Below are 15932 nucleotides of genomic sequence, written 5' to 3'. Positions count from 1 at the left end.
GCAGGGAGAGGTGTCAGGAAACTTAGAGGAGACCCAGTAAGGGAATGGCCTGGTATCTCTAGGGGAACACGTTCCCGGCAACATACCAAGGAACTCCCAAAAGCAAAAGACCCTATTCCTGAAGGCTTAGTGGGACCACAGTCTGGTGTGTCACTACGGATAGAGGGAATATACACTAAAGCCATACTTGACACCGGGTTGCAGGTCATGTTACTGTACCATTCGTTTTACAACCGGTATCTAAAGCATTTACCCTTGACACCATTCACTGCACTGAAGATTTGGGGTATCAGTGCTGGTGATTATCCATACGATGGTTATTTGTCAGTGAAACTGGAGTTCTCAGAGGCCGATGTGGGAGTGTCTGAGGTTCTTGATACATTGGCACTGGTTTGTCTGGACCCTGTTGAGACGGGGGGCGTTTCAATTCTGGTGGGGACCAACACCCCTCTTGTGGGGAGGCTCATGGGGGCCTGCAAGGAGAAGGTGGGTGAGAGCTTTTTTGGAACATTGTGCACCCAGTGTTTCGAGCTGCTTTTGAGGAAGCGCGTGGCAGCATTGGGCCGGATACTGAATTTAAACGAGGGACTGTGTGGTTCACACATTCAAAGCCAATGGTGGTACAGCCCTGGAAAGTAGCGAGAGTGATGAGGACCTCTAAATTTCCCTGAGTGCCTGAGGGCAAAAACCCTCTTAGTGGGCGCATCAGAAGACCATGAGGGGGAGTCGGGATTTCCGACTGGGGTACTGATGAGGCCCAAATTGTAGAAGCCCTCGGTTGTACAGATGAGCAAGATGGCAGTGATCATCAGGAACACTACGAAAAGGGAGGTCACCTTCAAGCGGGGGATGCCTCTGGTGCATTTGTTCCCGGTGACGGTAATATCTAGTGCCCCTGTAAAGTAGGCCGGGGAGAAGCTATTGGTAAAGGGGGAAAAGTTGACCGCTGAGTCATTCAACTTTGGGGACTTCCCGGTGCCGTCGAGTTGGAAAAGGAGGCTGTTGTAATTGATAGGTGTCTTTTCCATTGGTGATTTTGATGTGGGTTGTTCCAAGAGCACTCGTCACACTATCCAGCTGACCGAGGACACCCCGTTTAGAGAGACATCGCAACGACTGGCCCCAAATGAAGTCGGAGATTGAAAAATACTGCAAGTCGTTCATTCGCTGCATACGGCAGAAGACACTGCCTACGTGGGCAGCTCCTTTGTCCCACTTGCAGAGTGTAGGGCCCCTGGACCTGGTGTGTATGGATTTCCTGTCCATAGAACCCGATGCCAGCATCACGGCAAATGTCTTTGTCATCACAGACCACTACACCAGATATGCTCAGGCTTTTCCTACCAAAAACCAGAGGGCGACTACAGTGGCAAGGGTGTTATGGGAGAACTATTTTGTTTATTATGGCCTCCCCAAGCGGATACATAGTGACCAGGGACAGGACTTCGAGAGCAGACTCATCTATGAGTTACTGAGCATGCTTAGAGTTGAGAAGTTGAGGACCATGCCCTATCATCCGCAGGGCGATCCCCAGCTTCAGAGGTTTAATCGGACCTTGCTAGACACATACTTCAGATAAGGTTTCGGTGGTCAGTCCTTGTACTAACTGATGTTTGGGCGCAAGGCGAGGTTGTCCATTAACCTTTCTTTTGGGACTGACAAGGGTGACTCACCACGAAACATCTGAAGTATGTGTCTGATATGAAGAGAGAGCTGAAAAGGGCTTATGAATTAGCTGGGGATGCGGCTGCCAAGCAGAATCGTGGAAATAAGAGGATGTATGATCAGATGGTGAGGTTCTCCCAACTCCTGCCGGGAGACCGAGTGCTCATAAGGAATTTGGGGCTACCTGGAAAGCACAAGTTGGCTGATCACTGGGTGGCCACACCCTATGTGGTGGAGAGTCAGATGCCAAACCTACCAGTGTTCTGAGTGAATCCAGAGGATGGGAATGAGCCTGTCAAGATTCTCCATCGGAACCACCTGTTGCCCCGGGACAAGCGGTGCAGGTAGACACAGAGTCCGACTTGGACCCTACACCTAGTAAGAGGACTCTGCAAAAACGCAGGGCGACTGCAGGGCAAACAGCGGGAGAGGCTGGGCTGGGCCCCGCCCATGAGGAAGATACTGATTCGGAGGATGATGATCTGGATGTATGGTACATGCTGCCTTTTGCTAACTCCCCATTGACTGAGGAAGAGACTCCTGGCTCTTCTCCCACTGAGTCAGGTGAAGGTGGGGGGGGGGGGGGGGGCTAACTATGGGCAGCCTGGGTTACAGCAGGACCCTGAAGGAGAGGAAGCAGGGTCTGGACACGGGACAGGGGGCTCTGAGTTGCAGGGGGGCATGGGTGATAGATCGAGGGAGGATTCGCCAGATAGACCAGAAGTATCCCCAGAAGCGTCTGAGCCTGAAGAGTTAAGTGAGGATGTACAGAGGTCTCAGAGAATTAGGAAACCACCGGATAGGTTGGCCTATGTAGCGCATGGGGAGCAGGGCGTGATCTTTACCGTTTTGGGGAGCTATGTCACTGCCTATTGCACCTGGATTGGACTTCGTGTTTTGCAGGAAGTGTTGGCAAATTATCTCAAAGACATGAGGACATGACTAAATTCGGTGGGGGGAGAGTGTAACATGTTGTAAGGTTTCACTGCTAAGGCTAATGTAATGTTGGACTGTTAAGGTAATGGTTTCTCTGTAGCAGCAATGTTTGGGTTATGACTAGAGATAATGGGACTTTGGAATTCAGTGGCCATCCAATGGGAGAAATGTTCTTCTTTCTTGTGTGTCTGGGAGCTGGGTTTTTCACGGTCTTTTGTCGAGGAGAGATGAAGAGGGAGGACATGTGTGGAGAGAGCTGGTAGACCACCGGACAGAGTGGACTGGGATCTGAGGGTCCAAAGCTCGGTGACGTTCGGAGGAGACCAATGGTGGAAGAATGACCACTGAGTGAGCTCCGACGGGGACTTTGACTTTGACTTGGGCCCTTTTTTTGTTTTGTTTATTTTCATTACTAGCCCTGTATTCAGATTAAGATTCATAAAGTCTATCATTTAATTGCATATGGTGTACTGTCTGATATTTTGCGTTGTGGGTTTGTAACTGGGGGTACATTACACAGCAAATGTGATTACCCAGTTTGGCAGGGCCCTAGATGAACGTGAACTGGATGAGCCTGAGAGTTACACTAGGATCAGAGGGCAAAGCCTCAGAATAAAAGGATGCCCATTTAGAATGGTGATGAGGCAGAATTTCTTTAATCAGATGGTGGTGAATCAGTGGAATCCATTGCTATGGATGGCTGCAGAGACCAAGTCATTGACAAACAAGATAAAATCTTCAGTTTCTGGAAATCCAAGCAACACACACAAAATGCTGGAGGAACTCAGCAGGCCAGGCAACATCTATGGAAAAGAGCACTGTCACGTTTTGGGCCGAGACCCTCAACAAGTCCTGCCGAAGGGTATTGGCCCGAAATGTTGACTGTACTCTTTTCCATTGATGCTGTCTGGCCTGCTGAGTTCATCCAGCATTTTATATATGTGACCAAGTTATTCAATATATTTAAAGCAGAGGTTGATAGCTTCTTGATTAGTCAGGGTGTCAAAGGTTATGGAGAGAAGGCAGGAGAATGGGGTTGAGAGGGATTAGTCAACCATGATGGAATGGTAGAATGGACTGAATGATCCGAATGGCCTAATTCTCATCCTATATCTTATGGTCTTATGGTTTTAAAACCACTGTATCAGGTGTTCACTTCTGGTTGCCTCATTATAGAAAGAATATTGATGTTTTAAAGAGGGTGTGGAGGATATTTTCTAGGATAAGAGAGTATGTCTTATGTGGAAAGGTTGAGTGAAATAGGGCTTTCCCCTTTGGAGCAAAGGAGAATGAGAGGTGATTTGATAGAGGTGTAACAGATTATAAGAGGCATAGATAGATAGACAGCCAGTGCCTTTTTCCTAGGGTAGTAATGTCTAATATCAGAGAACATCTGTTTTAGGTGAATGGAGGAAAGAGAAAGAGTGAAGTCAGAGGTAGGTTTTGTACACAGAGAGTGATAAGTTTTTGAAATGCACTGCCAGGGGTGGTGGTGGAGGTTGATACGTTAGGGACATTTCAGAAACTTCAGCACATGGGTAAAAGAAAAATATATGCTGTAAATCAGCACAATATTATGAACCAAAAGGCCCGGACAGTGCTGTAGTGTGTTGATCTCTGAATTTCCTAAACTTGAAGTTACCTATCTGTGCAAACATCATGTAATGCAACCTGAAAAAATGTATTTGTTTATCAGTTTTTTACATAAATTCTATGAGAGCATAGAATTTATATTCTATAACTCTTATTTTTTGGTAGTGATTTGTGTATTCCATAAGGGCAAATTCCTATTACCTGAACTACTATAATGCAGGAGCTGCCTGTATTGTTAGCATTTTCTGTTTTCCTTTCAGATTTCCAACATTTGCTGCATTTTTATTTAGAGTAATGCAGGCCATATCAGTCGTGCCAAATAGACATTCCAAAATGACCTTTTGATCTCTTATCCACTATTTTATATTACTTATTATTTTAATACTAATATTTTATATTTTATAAAATATTTTAATATTTTTATATTATCCTGAACTTGGATATTGAACAATTTGCTTGGGCCTCATTACAGTTAGATCCTTGTTCCTCATAACTTTGCAGTTAAGATTCTCATCCATGAGTTTAGCTCATGCAATGCTTTTTCTCCCTCATTTCTCTGTAACTTCCTTAGCACTGCAATGACAATGTTTGAGGATGCTTTCAATGACTTTACCCAAAATTCCCTTTTTGACTTTCTTCTTTCTCAATCTATCTTCCTTTAATATCTCTACCTCTTTGACTAAAATTTTGCATATTCTTCAATTTATCTTCATTGCTTCAGTGTCCATTCTTTTAATTAAGGCCCTTTAGCTTAGAGGTCACCAACCTTTTTAAGCCCAAGATCCCCTACCTCTGCCTTAGTGAAAGGCAAGATCGATCTACTAAATCGTTTAGACACACGCATGCACACTAGGCTGAAGGGACCGGAAGTGGAACCCTGCAGCTCCAGAGGCAGTCTCTCTTTGCAGGCGGCTTTCCATAGTGGGAGTGTTGCTATGTTACCATTATCTTAATTGGTATTACTTATTTTTATAATGCTCACATTACAACACCTTTAATTCTATGTTTCATTATTTAATTTTATTTCAACATGAACTTGCGCTGATTGAGTGTATTTCTATGTTACATTGACTGTTCTATTTATTATAAATTACTATGATTGCACATTGCACATTTAGAGACGTAATGTGAAGATTTTTACTCATGTATGTGAAGGATGTAAGAAATAAAGTCAATTCCATTCAACTTGACTAGTTTATATGCATTAGATCAAAGTGTCATGCTACAAGTATAGTCAATGAAAGGCTTTGTTCCTACAAAACTGATACACAGACAGTTCCTTAGATCAAGGATGACTCTATGGGTTCTCAGGTAGTGGAAATTAACTTGTGGAAAGTTCCTTGTTGGGTTCTGCACACTATGAGGAGGTAAATTGGTGGATGAGCTGTTTGGAGTGTTTCCGCTTTTTCTGCTGATGAAGATGGTCATTTTCATACATCTGTCTTGGAGATTTGATATGCCCAGTGTCTTCCTGAATCCTGCATCTCCAGGATCGCTAAGGATTTCCATGAAATATTTTGGTGGCAGAAGTGCTACATCTGCCCATTCACTTCTCCCTCATCCATTCAGAGCCTCAAACAGCCTTTTCAGGTGAGGCAACACTACACCTGCACATCTATTGGGATTGTCCACCATATCTGATACTCCCAATGCAGCCTCCTGTATATTGGTGAGACCCAAGGTAAATTGGGAGAACACTTTGTCAAACACATCCACTCCATCAACAAAAAGCAGGGTTTCCCAATGGCCAACCATTTGAATCCCTATCTGCTTCTCAGCTTTTTGGCTAATATCAAGTGCAGTATCATTGGTGGACTCGTTGTGATCAAGAGGTTGATATGATCTTAACCTAGTGACGTAGGGGTGAATAAAAATTGACTGTTGCACTCAGTGTGATGACTGGGGCTGAATACTTTCTGCTAGTTCCCTGAAATTTGGCTCATAACTACAGACAGCCAGTTTGAGACAGTCTGTGAGATGTCTGTCAGTAAGACAGCTCCTGTACTTAGATTTAATAATTTTCATCTGTTGCAGCACAGCGCCCTCGCAAACCTCCTGACAGATTGAATGGGCAGTTCCCTTTGTTAGACTGAATGTTGAATCTGCCACGTTTTTCAGGTGTTTTGCATTGCACTGTTACTGAGACACTAATGTAAGTTTCAACGGTACGCAAGCTAATGACACCACTGTTTTTTGTTTCCCAGTTCTTTTACCCAGTTCTTACCTTTGCCGTATGGGTTTCCTCCCGGTGCTCTGGTTTCCTCCCACAGTCAAAAGATGTACCGGTTGTTAAGTTAATTGGTCATTATAAGTTGTCCCTTGATTAGGCTAGGGTGGCACGGCTTGAAGGGCTAGAGGATCTATTCTGCACAATATCTCAATAAAAATAAAATTTAAAGAATATTTACTTTGACCTCTGTACTTTGTAGATATGAGTATGTTTGTTGCCTCAAAGTCATCTAACTTGATTTTGTCAGAAGCTTTTCTCCCATTGAAGAAAGATTTAAATAACAATGGATGCACCTAGTCCAACCAGTTTGACAAAACCAAAGGCTGATTGGGACAGCACAGCCACTTGGGCTTTTCAGTTCATTTTAAGCAGAGAATTTAAGGATCCCTTTTTGATCTACTAAATCACAAGACAATGTGAAGGAAACAGAGCCTGTGTTTCTGAATCAAAGTAGTTACTGTTAAATTCACAGGTCATGATCCAGTGAAGTTGTTGCTGCTGTCAATAATACACTGGCTTAGGGTTACAGTCCTAATGCACGGTCTCAGCCCAAAACATTGACTGTACTCTTCCATAGATGCTGCCTGGCCTGCTGAGCTCCTCCAACATCTTGTGTGTTGCTTGAATTTCCAGCGTCTTCAGTTTTTCTCATCTTTGTGTTGGTGTTACTTGGTCACCTTTTACACAGGATGGATAGTAACTGATTGAAAAGAAACCATGATGTAAAGCCTAATCAAAATATTGTTATACACAACTATTACAGAAGATTTAAACTAATATCTGTATGCCTGAAAATCGTGATTTTCCTGGATAGCAAATTTCCCGGCATCTTCTTGATGATTCTATAGGAATGCCATAGGTGGATTCAGTGCACACATGAGCATCCACGATTTTGGCATTTGACTGCATTCTAGAAAATTGAGTCAAAATGGAGATCACTGAGCAAACATCCAGTTGGTTCATCTTGACATGAGGTTGAGTTGTCCAGACACAACTCTACAGCCCACTACCATGATAAGCTGTGGTCATTTCCTCTCATGGATTCATAGATGCTTTCAGTATAGATGAGAAGTTAAAGTGAAGATGGAACATTTTTACCTCAGTATAGCCAGAAGTACAAGTTAAGCAGCAAGATGGATATGGTTTTTTGAGGGTCCAGGATTGTTGTTCCATCACAAAAAGAGCACTCCAACATAAAGTATGTGTGAACATGATCATGTGGGTATACGTTCAGATTAATAGGTGCGATTCCAATTAACACTTCTACAGTGTGTAATCATTTCAGTTCGAATGATCTTTGCTATAATTCCTCAGAGAGAATGCAAACTTGGGTACATAGATCCACACTACATGGTCTAAAATGGATTGGCACAAGGGAAAATTCAACATAAAAGGTGAAAATCAAAAAATACTGTAGATGCTGGAAATAAAAACAGAAAATGCTGGAACCACCCAGCAGGTGTCCTGCCAAAGGGTTTCAGCCCGAAACGTCGACTACTTTTTTCCACAGATGCTACCTGACCTGCTGAGTTCCTCCAGCATTTTGTCTGTGTTGCTCAGATTTCCAGCATCTGCAGATTTTCTCTTGTTTGTAGTTCAGGAGTTGGGCCATAATGGGGCATCTATCTCTCTATTTATCCTTGTCCTATTGAAAACCATATGCCCAAGTTTTCACTAGGAGTGGATCCTGCCTCAAAACTAAGTATCTTCTAAATAATACATATTTGCATACAATCAGTGGCTACTTATTTAGATGCAGGAGTATAGCCAATAAAGTGTCCACAGGGGTGGAACCCAGTATGGCCTTCTGCAGCTGTAGCCCATCCACTTTAAGGTTCAAAGTATTGTGCATTCACAGATGCCCTTCTGCACATCACTGTTGTAATGCATGGTTATTTGAGTTACTGTTGACTACCTTAGATTTCGCACTACAGAGCGCACCTGATTAAAAGCCGCTGGCTCTAATTTTAGAAAGAAAATCAATTTTGTACTTGTACAAGCCGCACCGGATTTTAGGCCGCACCGGATTTTAGGCCGCAGGTGTCCCACGTTGTAATATGAGATATTTACACAGAAAGATATTACTCGTGAGGATTTTTTAACTTTTAATTAAATCCGTATGGTAACATAAACAAATACATATTGCAAATGCTTTTTTTCGAACCGTGCCTGTAACGCGGCTACTTTTAAATATACATACGTATCGGTAACACACAAATTACGTTGCGTATACTTTTTTACTGAACAGTGCACGAACAACATTCCAATATCTCCTAACGACTGGTAAAAAAATATATACTGCAGCCTACCAGGAAAAGTTATTGATCGCCTTTAACTTAAAAGCTGCATCATCGCGCGGGTCTAATGCGCTCACCCCCACCTTTCCGTTTATCGCAAACCGGTATTTCCCCACAAGACGCGGCGAAACCGGATGTGACGTCATAGCATCCCGGGATGTAGTACAGAAAACAAATATACTTAAAACACTTCTAACTTTAACTAGAAAATACTAACAAATGAATTACTAAGCGAAAATATTATAAACTAAATAACTGCCATAAAGGCAGCACAATGCTTTTCTTCGAGTGTTTTCCATGTTGATGAGGGTGAGTACAAATGACTGATTTACAATAATTTAATTGTGAAAGTGCGCTTGATTTATTGTACAATTTCATTGGACCTCTGTGAACTACTCATCAATTTTATTGGTCTACTGTTACGAGGCAAAATGTTTTTGGCGGCATGAAAAAAAATCATGCATTAGCCGCACCGTAGTAAAGGCCGCAGTGTTCAAAGCTGTTCAAAATGTGGGGAAAAAGTAGCGGCTTTTAATCCGACATCTACGGTACTTATCAACATGAATCAGTCTGGCCATTCTCTTCTGATCTCTCTCATTAACAAGGTGATTTCACCCTCAGAACTGCCGCTCACTGGATTTTTTTCCATCATTCTGTGTAAACTCTAGAGACTGTTTTGTATGAAAGTACCAGGAGATCAGCAGTTTCTGAGATTTTTAATCCATCTTATTTGGCACCAACAATCATTCCATGGTCAAAGTCACTTAGATCACATTTCTTCCTCATTCTGATGTTTGGTCTCAACAACAACTGAACCCCTTGACCATGACTGCATGCTTCAATGCAATGAATTACTGCTACATGATTGGCTGATTAGATATTTGCATTAACGTACAGGTGTACCTAATAAAGTGGCTACTGAATGTTTGTGAGCCAATGACAACTATTGTTAAATTGTGTGAAGAAATGACTGCTCTCTTACAATTCCTGTATTCATCTACATGGATTCTGTACTTGGAAATGAAAGTGATATGAGGTTATGTTTGTGGAATAGAGGGAAATAAAGGTGCTCGCCTTCATTCTTAGTAGCTGATATATCAGAAGATGTAGGAGTTGTGAAATTTGAAAGGAAGAGTTAGATACACAATGCTAGAGGCTATGTCCTAATAGTCATGGTCATTCTAATAGTAATGAATACTGTCTTCTCCATGAGGGTTAGGAAATACAAGCCAGTCTTTCCCTCTGCAGTTCATTCTTGCCACATCTGGTTGTGCACCATATTGTTCAACAAGGGAGAATTAAGTGTCTCAGTCAATGTTGTCCAAACCTTTTGGATAATATAACTGTCGTAGTTGAAGAGTTTGCTGTCTGTACAAAAATTGAGATGTGGATGTGAGGTTTACAGCAATGTGAAGTGTGTAAGGGTAGATGAAGCATATGAATGCTAAGTAGGGGTGCTGATTGATGGAAATCATTAATAAGTTGAGCACTTTGTTGGTAATGACCACTCATAAGACATTATTGAACTCTTGTTCCAATGCATTTATAGCTACATTCCTGGCAATGACTGCCATTTTCTGGGGCAATTACCGTAGATTCCGTACTACAGAGCGCACCTGATTAAAAGCCGCAGGCTCTAATTTTAGAAAGAAAATCAATTTTGTACTTGTACAAGCCGCACCGGATTTTAAGCCGCAGGTGTCCCACGTTGTAATATGAGATATTTACACAGAAAGATATTACACGTGAGGATTTTTTTACTTTTAATTAAATCCGTATGGTAACATAAACAAATACATATTGCAAATGCTTTTTTTCAAACCGTGCCTGTAACACGGCTACTTTTAAATATACATATGTATCGGTAACACACAAATTACGTTGCATATACTTTTTTACTGAACAGTGCACGAACAACATTCCAATATCTCCTAACGACTGGTAAAAAAATATATACTGCAGCCTACCAGGAAAAGTTATTGATCGCCTTTAACTTAAAAGCTGCATCATCGCGCGGGTCTAATGCGCTCGCCCCCTCCTTTCCGTTTATCACAAACCGGTATTTCCCCACAAGATGCGGCGAAACCGGATGTGACGTCATAGCATCCCGGGATGTAGTACAGAAAACAAATATACTTAAAACACTTCTAACTTTAACTAGACAATACTAACAAATGAATTACTAAGCGAAAATATTATAAACTAAATAACTGCCATAAAGGCAGCACAATGCTTTTCTTCGAGTGTTTTCCATGTTGATGAGGGTGAGTACAAATGACTGATTTACAATAATTTAATTGTGAAAGTGCGCTTGATTTATCGTACAATTTCATTGGACCTCTGTGAACTACTCATCAATTTTATTGGTCTACTGTTACGAGGCAAAATGTTTTTGGCGGCGTGAAAAAAAACCATGCATTAGCCGCACCGTAGTAAAGGCCGCAGTGTTCAAAGCTGTTCAAAGCGTGGGAGAAAAGTAGCGGCTTATAATCTGGAATCTACGGTATTCTCTTATGACTAAGTTATATTCCAAATTTGCTGAGGTTTCATTCTAACCATCACGATGTGACTATTTCTGAATCTGTCAACATGACCATGTGTTAAAAGCTTTTGCTTTTAACTGAAGCTTTTAGCTTCCCCTTAACCTTTTGAAACAGGATAATGATGTTCCCAAAGTTACTAAATCTTTACAGAGGATTAAAAAAGCCACTTCATACCTAAATACTTTCAAAGCAGAAGGGATGGTCTCAGTTCAGTTTTGACAAGCAAATATTGTTTTTGTCCAAAATTAAAATGATACAAATGTTTTTGCTTCAAAAATATTAATGCCTGAAGTTTTTGAACCATGCCTTTGCAGGCTTTGCTTTACTGATGAAAATAATCATGTGTAACTGCTACAATTTTATGTCTAACCTGCATAAACAATGCAATAAAAGTATAGAAATCAGCTGATATATGTAATTAAATAGCTATTTTTATTTTACATTTATAACATTTTTAAGCTTTTTGCTGCTTGTATATCATTTTACCTGTTTTCATTTATCAAACATTAGGGGAAAGTAAGCTGATTTTTAATGCATGTGTGTAAATGTGTTTATTAAAATTACAAGTATTCCATGTAAAAACTTACTTTTTGTTTATTTTTAATAGCATGTCATTCACAAATTACTGCAAGGAAGACCTTCCTCGAAACAACTGGTGCAACAAAACTTTGGACAAATAAAACAAGCATAAATCTTTTATCAGCTGTTATGTAACATTCAGATTGAACCGTTATTGATCATTTAAAAGGCCATAGTAGTATTGTAGTATTGCTGCACCAGATCTGAGTAACTGTTTTAGCTTTACTTCAAGTGTATTTTCAACCAATTGTTGGTTTATTTAATTAGTGAAGTTGGATTAAGATGTTACAGTATCCATATAGAATTTTAAGAATTGTATTTTAAAGCTGCTCCAATAGGGGAGAAAATTCCTGATGGTTTCTTAGCCCCAAGAGACCTAATTACTGATTAATGTTAGTTGGCAAAAGACAATAGGATAAACCAATAGTAGATTGTCAGTTCAGCACTTTTCAAGGGCCATTCAATTCATAATCCTTTCCAACTAAATGATTTGCTGATCTAATGTACCAACTTTAATGCATAGCTTTTTTAGGTTGCTCTCCTTAAAACAAGGGCATGCATTCCAGGCTTATTTATGGACTGTCAGACAAAGAATGGAACGGATAGCTCATTTAATTCGCATCAGTACCGAAAGCCAAGAATATCTCTTTCCCAGTACTTAGTAATTTACAGCATCTGCAGTTAGCTGAAAAGCTGACTGCCCAGTTTTCTCTTATCTCAATCTTATTTTTGTCCACATACTTTAAGCCGGAATATTAAAACTATAATGACGTTTGCAGTACTGATTCGATTAATTTATTTTGCTCTCCTTTTTCAATAACTTTAGGGAAATTGCAGGATTTTATTTTCTGATGACTTATTGACTTGTTTTGTATCTTGAAAATGAAGCATCTTTCAGGGCCTAGTATATTTCAGAACAGGCACATTCAGAGTCTGGTGCAAGATTTAATTTATTCTGGTTGGTATGAAGATATTATGGTTTGAAATGCAAGTGCTATTTCAAGTGGGATGTGGTAATGCCAAATTCAGAACCAGTAGTGTTGCATTGTGGTTCATCCTATTTTCTGGTACTTTAGTTTCTGGATTTCTCTTTTTTAATTGTTGGCATAAAGAGGTTCTGCAGATTCTGGAAATTTTGAGCAACACAAACAAAATGCTGGAGGAACTCAACAGGTCAGGCAACATCTATGTAGAAAACTGCCCCTTCCTTTCCAGTCCTGATGAAGGGTCTCAGCCTGAAAAACCAACTGTTTATTTCCCTCCTTAGCTGCTGCCTGACTTGCTGAGTTCCTCCACCATTTCGTGTGTTCTCTATTTGTGCAGTGCAGGACTTATGGAGCTAAGGTCTTCTCCATAAATTGTGCATTATTCTTGTGAAGTACTCAAATGTTGGGCAAAATTAATTTATATTAATTCTATTCACCTGTTTGGTGTGCATTGGAAGGAGGGATAACTAAAGGGAACCATCATTTGTAAACGGTTATTAAACTAGTGATCAACTACTTAAGCTAATTTGTTACTGTTGTCTCCAACATCTGTTTGAAATGTGATCAAGCAAGTACAGGAGATCTCAGTGACTAAATCTTCGCATTTTTTTTCTTGCCATCTGTGTGAAGTATTTCACTCCCAGGGGATTGTGTGGCCTTATGTGTGGTCAACCATCTCAGTTAGAAGGCTCCAATCAACTTGTCAACTGATTCTTATTGGAAGGTTACGTACCAAATCAGGACATCAGCAAGAAGGCTTGGATATCTGATGCACCATCAATAACTCACGCTGAGACTTAGGAAGTGAGATATCGGCTTTTATTGACTGAAGAACAACACTACATCCTGGGAAAATGAGGGAGTGCAGCAGGCCACAGTCGCCTTTATACAGGGGTCTGTGGGAGGAGCCACAGGGGCAGTCAGACAGGTATATCTAGTTCACCACAATATCAGACACAGATTCATTTTATTTGAATCTGATATACAAGGGATCAAGACAAAATAAATCCCTCTTATAACCAAGTGATTTGAAAGTAGTTTCTTAAGACCAAGTGATCAGTGCAGAAGGAAGGACAATTAGTATAGGAGCAAGGCAGTATCCATGAAAAAGGAAGTAATGGATTTCTGCTTGTCTCTATTTGCCCGGTCTTAGAATGGAATTGCAGATTTAAAAACAAGCTAGGCAGGCCAAAGCGATGCCTAATTTTCTTATTGAAAGAAAATACCTATCATCTTTGTGTACAAGATAATGGGAGGCATCGATCATGTGGATATTCGGAGGCTTTTCCCCAGGGCTGAAATGGCTAGCACGAGAGGGCATAGATTTAAGATGCTTGGAAGTAGGTACAAAGGAGATGTCAGGGATAAGTTTTTTACGCAGGGAGTGGTGAGTGCGTGGAATGGGCTGCCAGCAGTGGTGGTGGAGGCGGAAACGATAGGGTCTTTTAAGAGGATCCTGGATAGATACATGGAGCTTGGAGAAATAGAGGGCTAGGGGTAAGCCTAGGTAGTTCTAAGATAAGGACATGTTCGGCACAGCGTTGTGGGCTGAAGGGCCTGTATTGTGTTGTAGGTTTTCTATGTTTCTATCTTAGAATTTTTAAAAAAACAGGACTGGGAATGGGCTAGAACTGATCTCTCAATCTGCTCATACCTGATACATCCTTAACATAATTACCCAAATGTGTGTCTCCCTTGTGGTACATGTGTTTGTCAATCACCACCTTGAATTCACCCAATGAGTCCTCCTCCACAAAGGCAGAGATTTCCAAAGATTCAAGACCATCTGAAAAAAAATTCATCCTCATTTTTATTTTCACTATTCTTGTCTAGACGCAGCAGACACTCAGGGTCGAATCAAAGGTGTATTTATTTATCTTATACTATGTCTTTATTACAAACATCAAGTACTGCAGGACCATCCCATTAGTGAGTTGCTCGATAGCAGTGGAGCTGGATTTATTGCAGACCGTTGGACCATGCAATGTGTGACTAATAATAGAGAAGTGCAATAATTTTCTAAATGGTGAGGGATTGAAAAATGTTGGTGTTCAGAGAGTGCAGATACAAAAAAAATCATTTTAAGTTGGCATGCAAGCAATGTGGTAGGCAACAGCATTCTGGCCTTTAGGAGTATTTGAGTACAAGAGTAAAGACATCTGACTGTAGTTATATAGGGTCTTAATAATGTGTGCTACACAGCAAGTTCTCCCTGATAAAAGGTAAACTTACAGTATATTAGAGGGAGTGAAATGAAGGTTCAACAATATGATTCCTTGGATGGTAGGGCATGCATGGCAGAATTATCCTGTGGGGAGAATTTGAGTGGTTTAGGCATATACCTTCAAGAGTTTAGGAGAATAGATGTGCTTGTTGAAGCATGCATTAGTTTCATGTTTCCCCTCACTCTGATGTCTAAACCAGATGTCACAGTCTTAAAATGACAGAGATGAGAGAATTATCACAAAGAGGCAAATTATTTTTTCGGTTTTTATTCCCAAGGGTGCTTTAGAGGTTCAGTTACTGAGTAGATCCAAGATAGGAATGAGCAGGATTTTAGCCAAGGAGAGATATGTGACTTCTTCAGGAAAGTGGTTCTGTGATCCTAAGTCAGCCAAGAATATTGGAGCAGACACAAATTATTCAAAGATCTATAACTGTTACCATTCCTTACCTTCTTGGTCATATCGTGCATGCAAAACAAATGATCCCAGTAATGGATTAAATCATTGGATAATCTATCATTGCATGATTCCTATGGTGAGCCATTTATTTTACAAATCTTTTCTGTTAGCAGCCTGTCTGACTACTGCTAACCTCTGTCAGCATGATTTTCTGCCCTCCCACTTAAAGAATGGTTCACAAGCATTATTTTCATGACTATCTTTCACAGCAGCTTGTTGACTAGAGTTGAAAACCTTCATTATTCCATTCCTTACTAATGGAACCTCTGGTATTAACATTTGGTTGCTATAACCCTTGGTTTTTCAAACCTGAAAACCTTCTTCTACATCTGACATTGAATCCCTATTTTTATACTAACCCACTTCCTGAGTCACATTTTTAAAGTCACATATTTGATTTGTGCCTCATGTGATTTTCC

At 40.7% G+C, this 15932-nt stretch overlaps 1 protein-coding gene across 1 annotated transcript in view; it reads left to right on the top strand.

Annotated features, from left to right (window-relative positions):
• The window catches only part of spata6l (spermatogenesis associated 6-like), a 90441-nt gene extending 76851 nt beyond the window's left edge, over positions 1-13590 (top strand). The window contains exon 14 of the mRNA XM_073072568.1: positions 11872-13590. The gene's annotated coding sequence lies outside the window, so the exon portion shown is untranslated. The remainder of the gene's footprint in view (positions 1-11871) is intronic.
• Positions 13591-15932: the final 2342 nt, after the last annotated feature.

Source organism: Hemitrygon akajei, chromosome 2 (genome assembly GCF_048418815.1).
Source record: "Hemitrygon akajei chromosome 2, sHemAka1.3, whole genome shotgun sequence".
Lineage (NCBI taxonomy): Eukaryota > Metazoa > Chordata > Chondrichthyes > Myliobatiformes > Dasyatidae > Hemitrygon > Hemitrygon akajei.
This window is presented reverse-complemented; position numbering and strand designations above follow the sequence as displayed.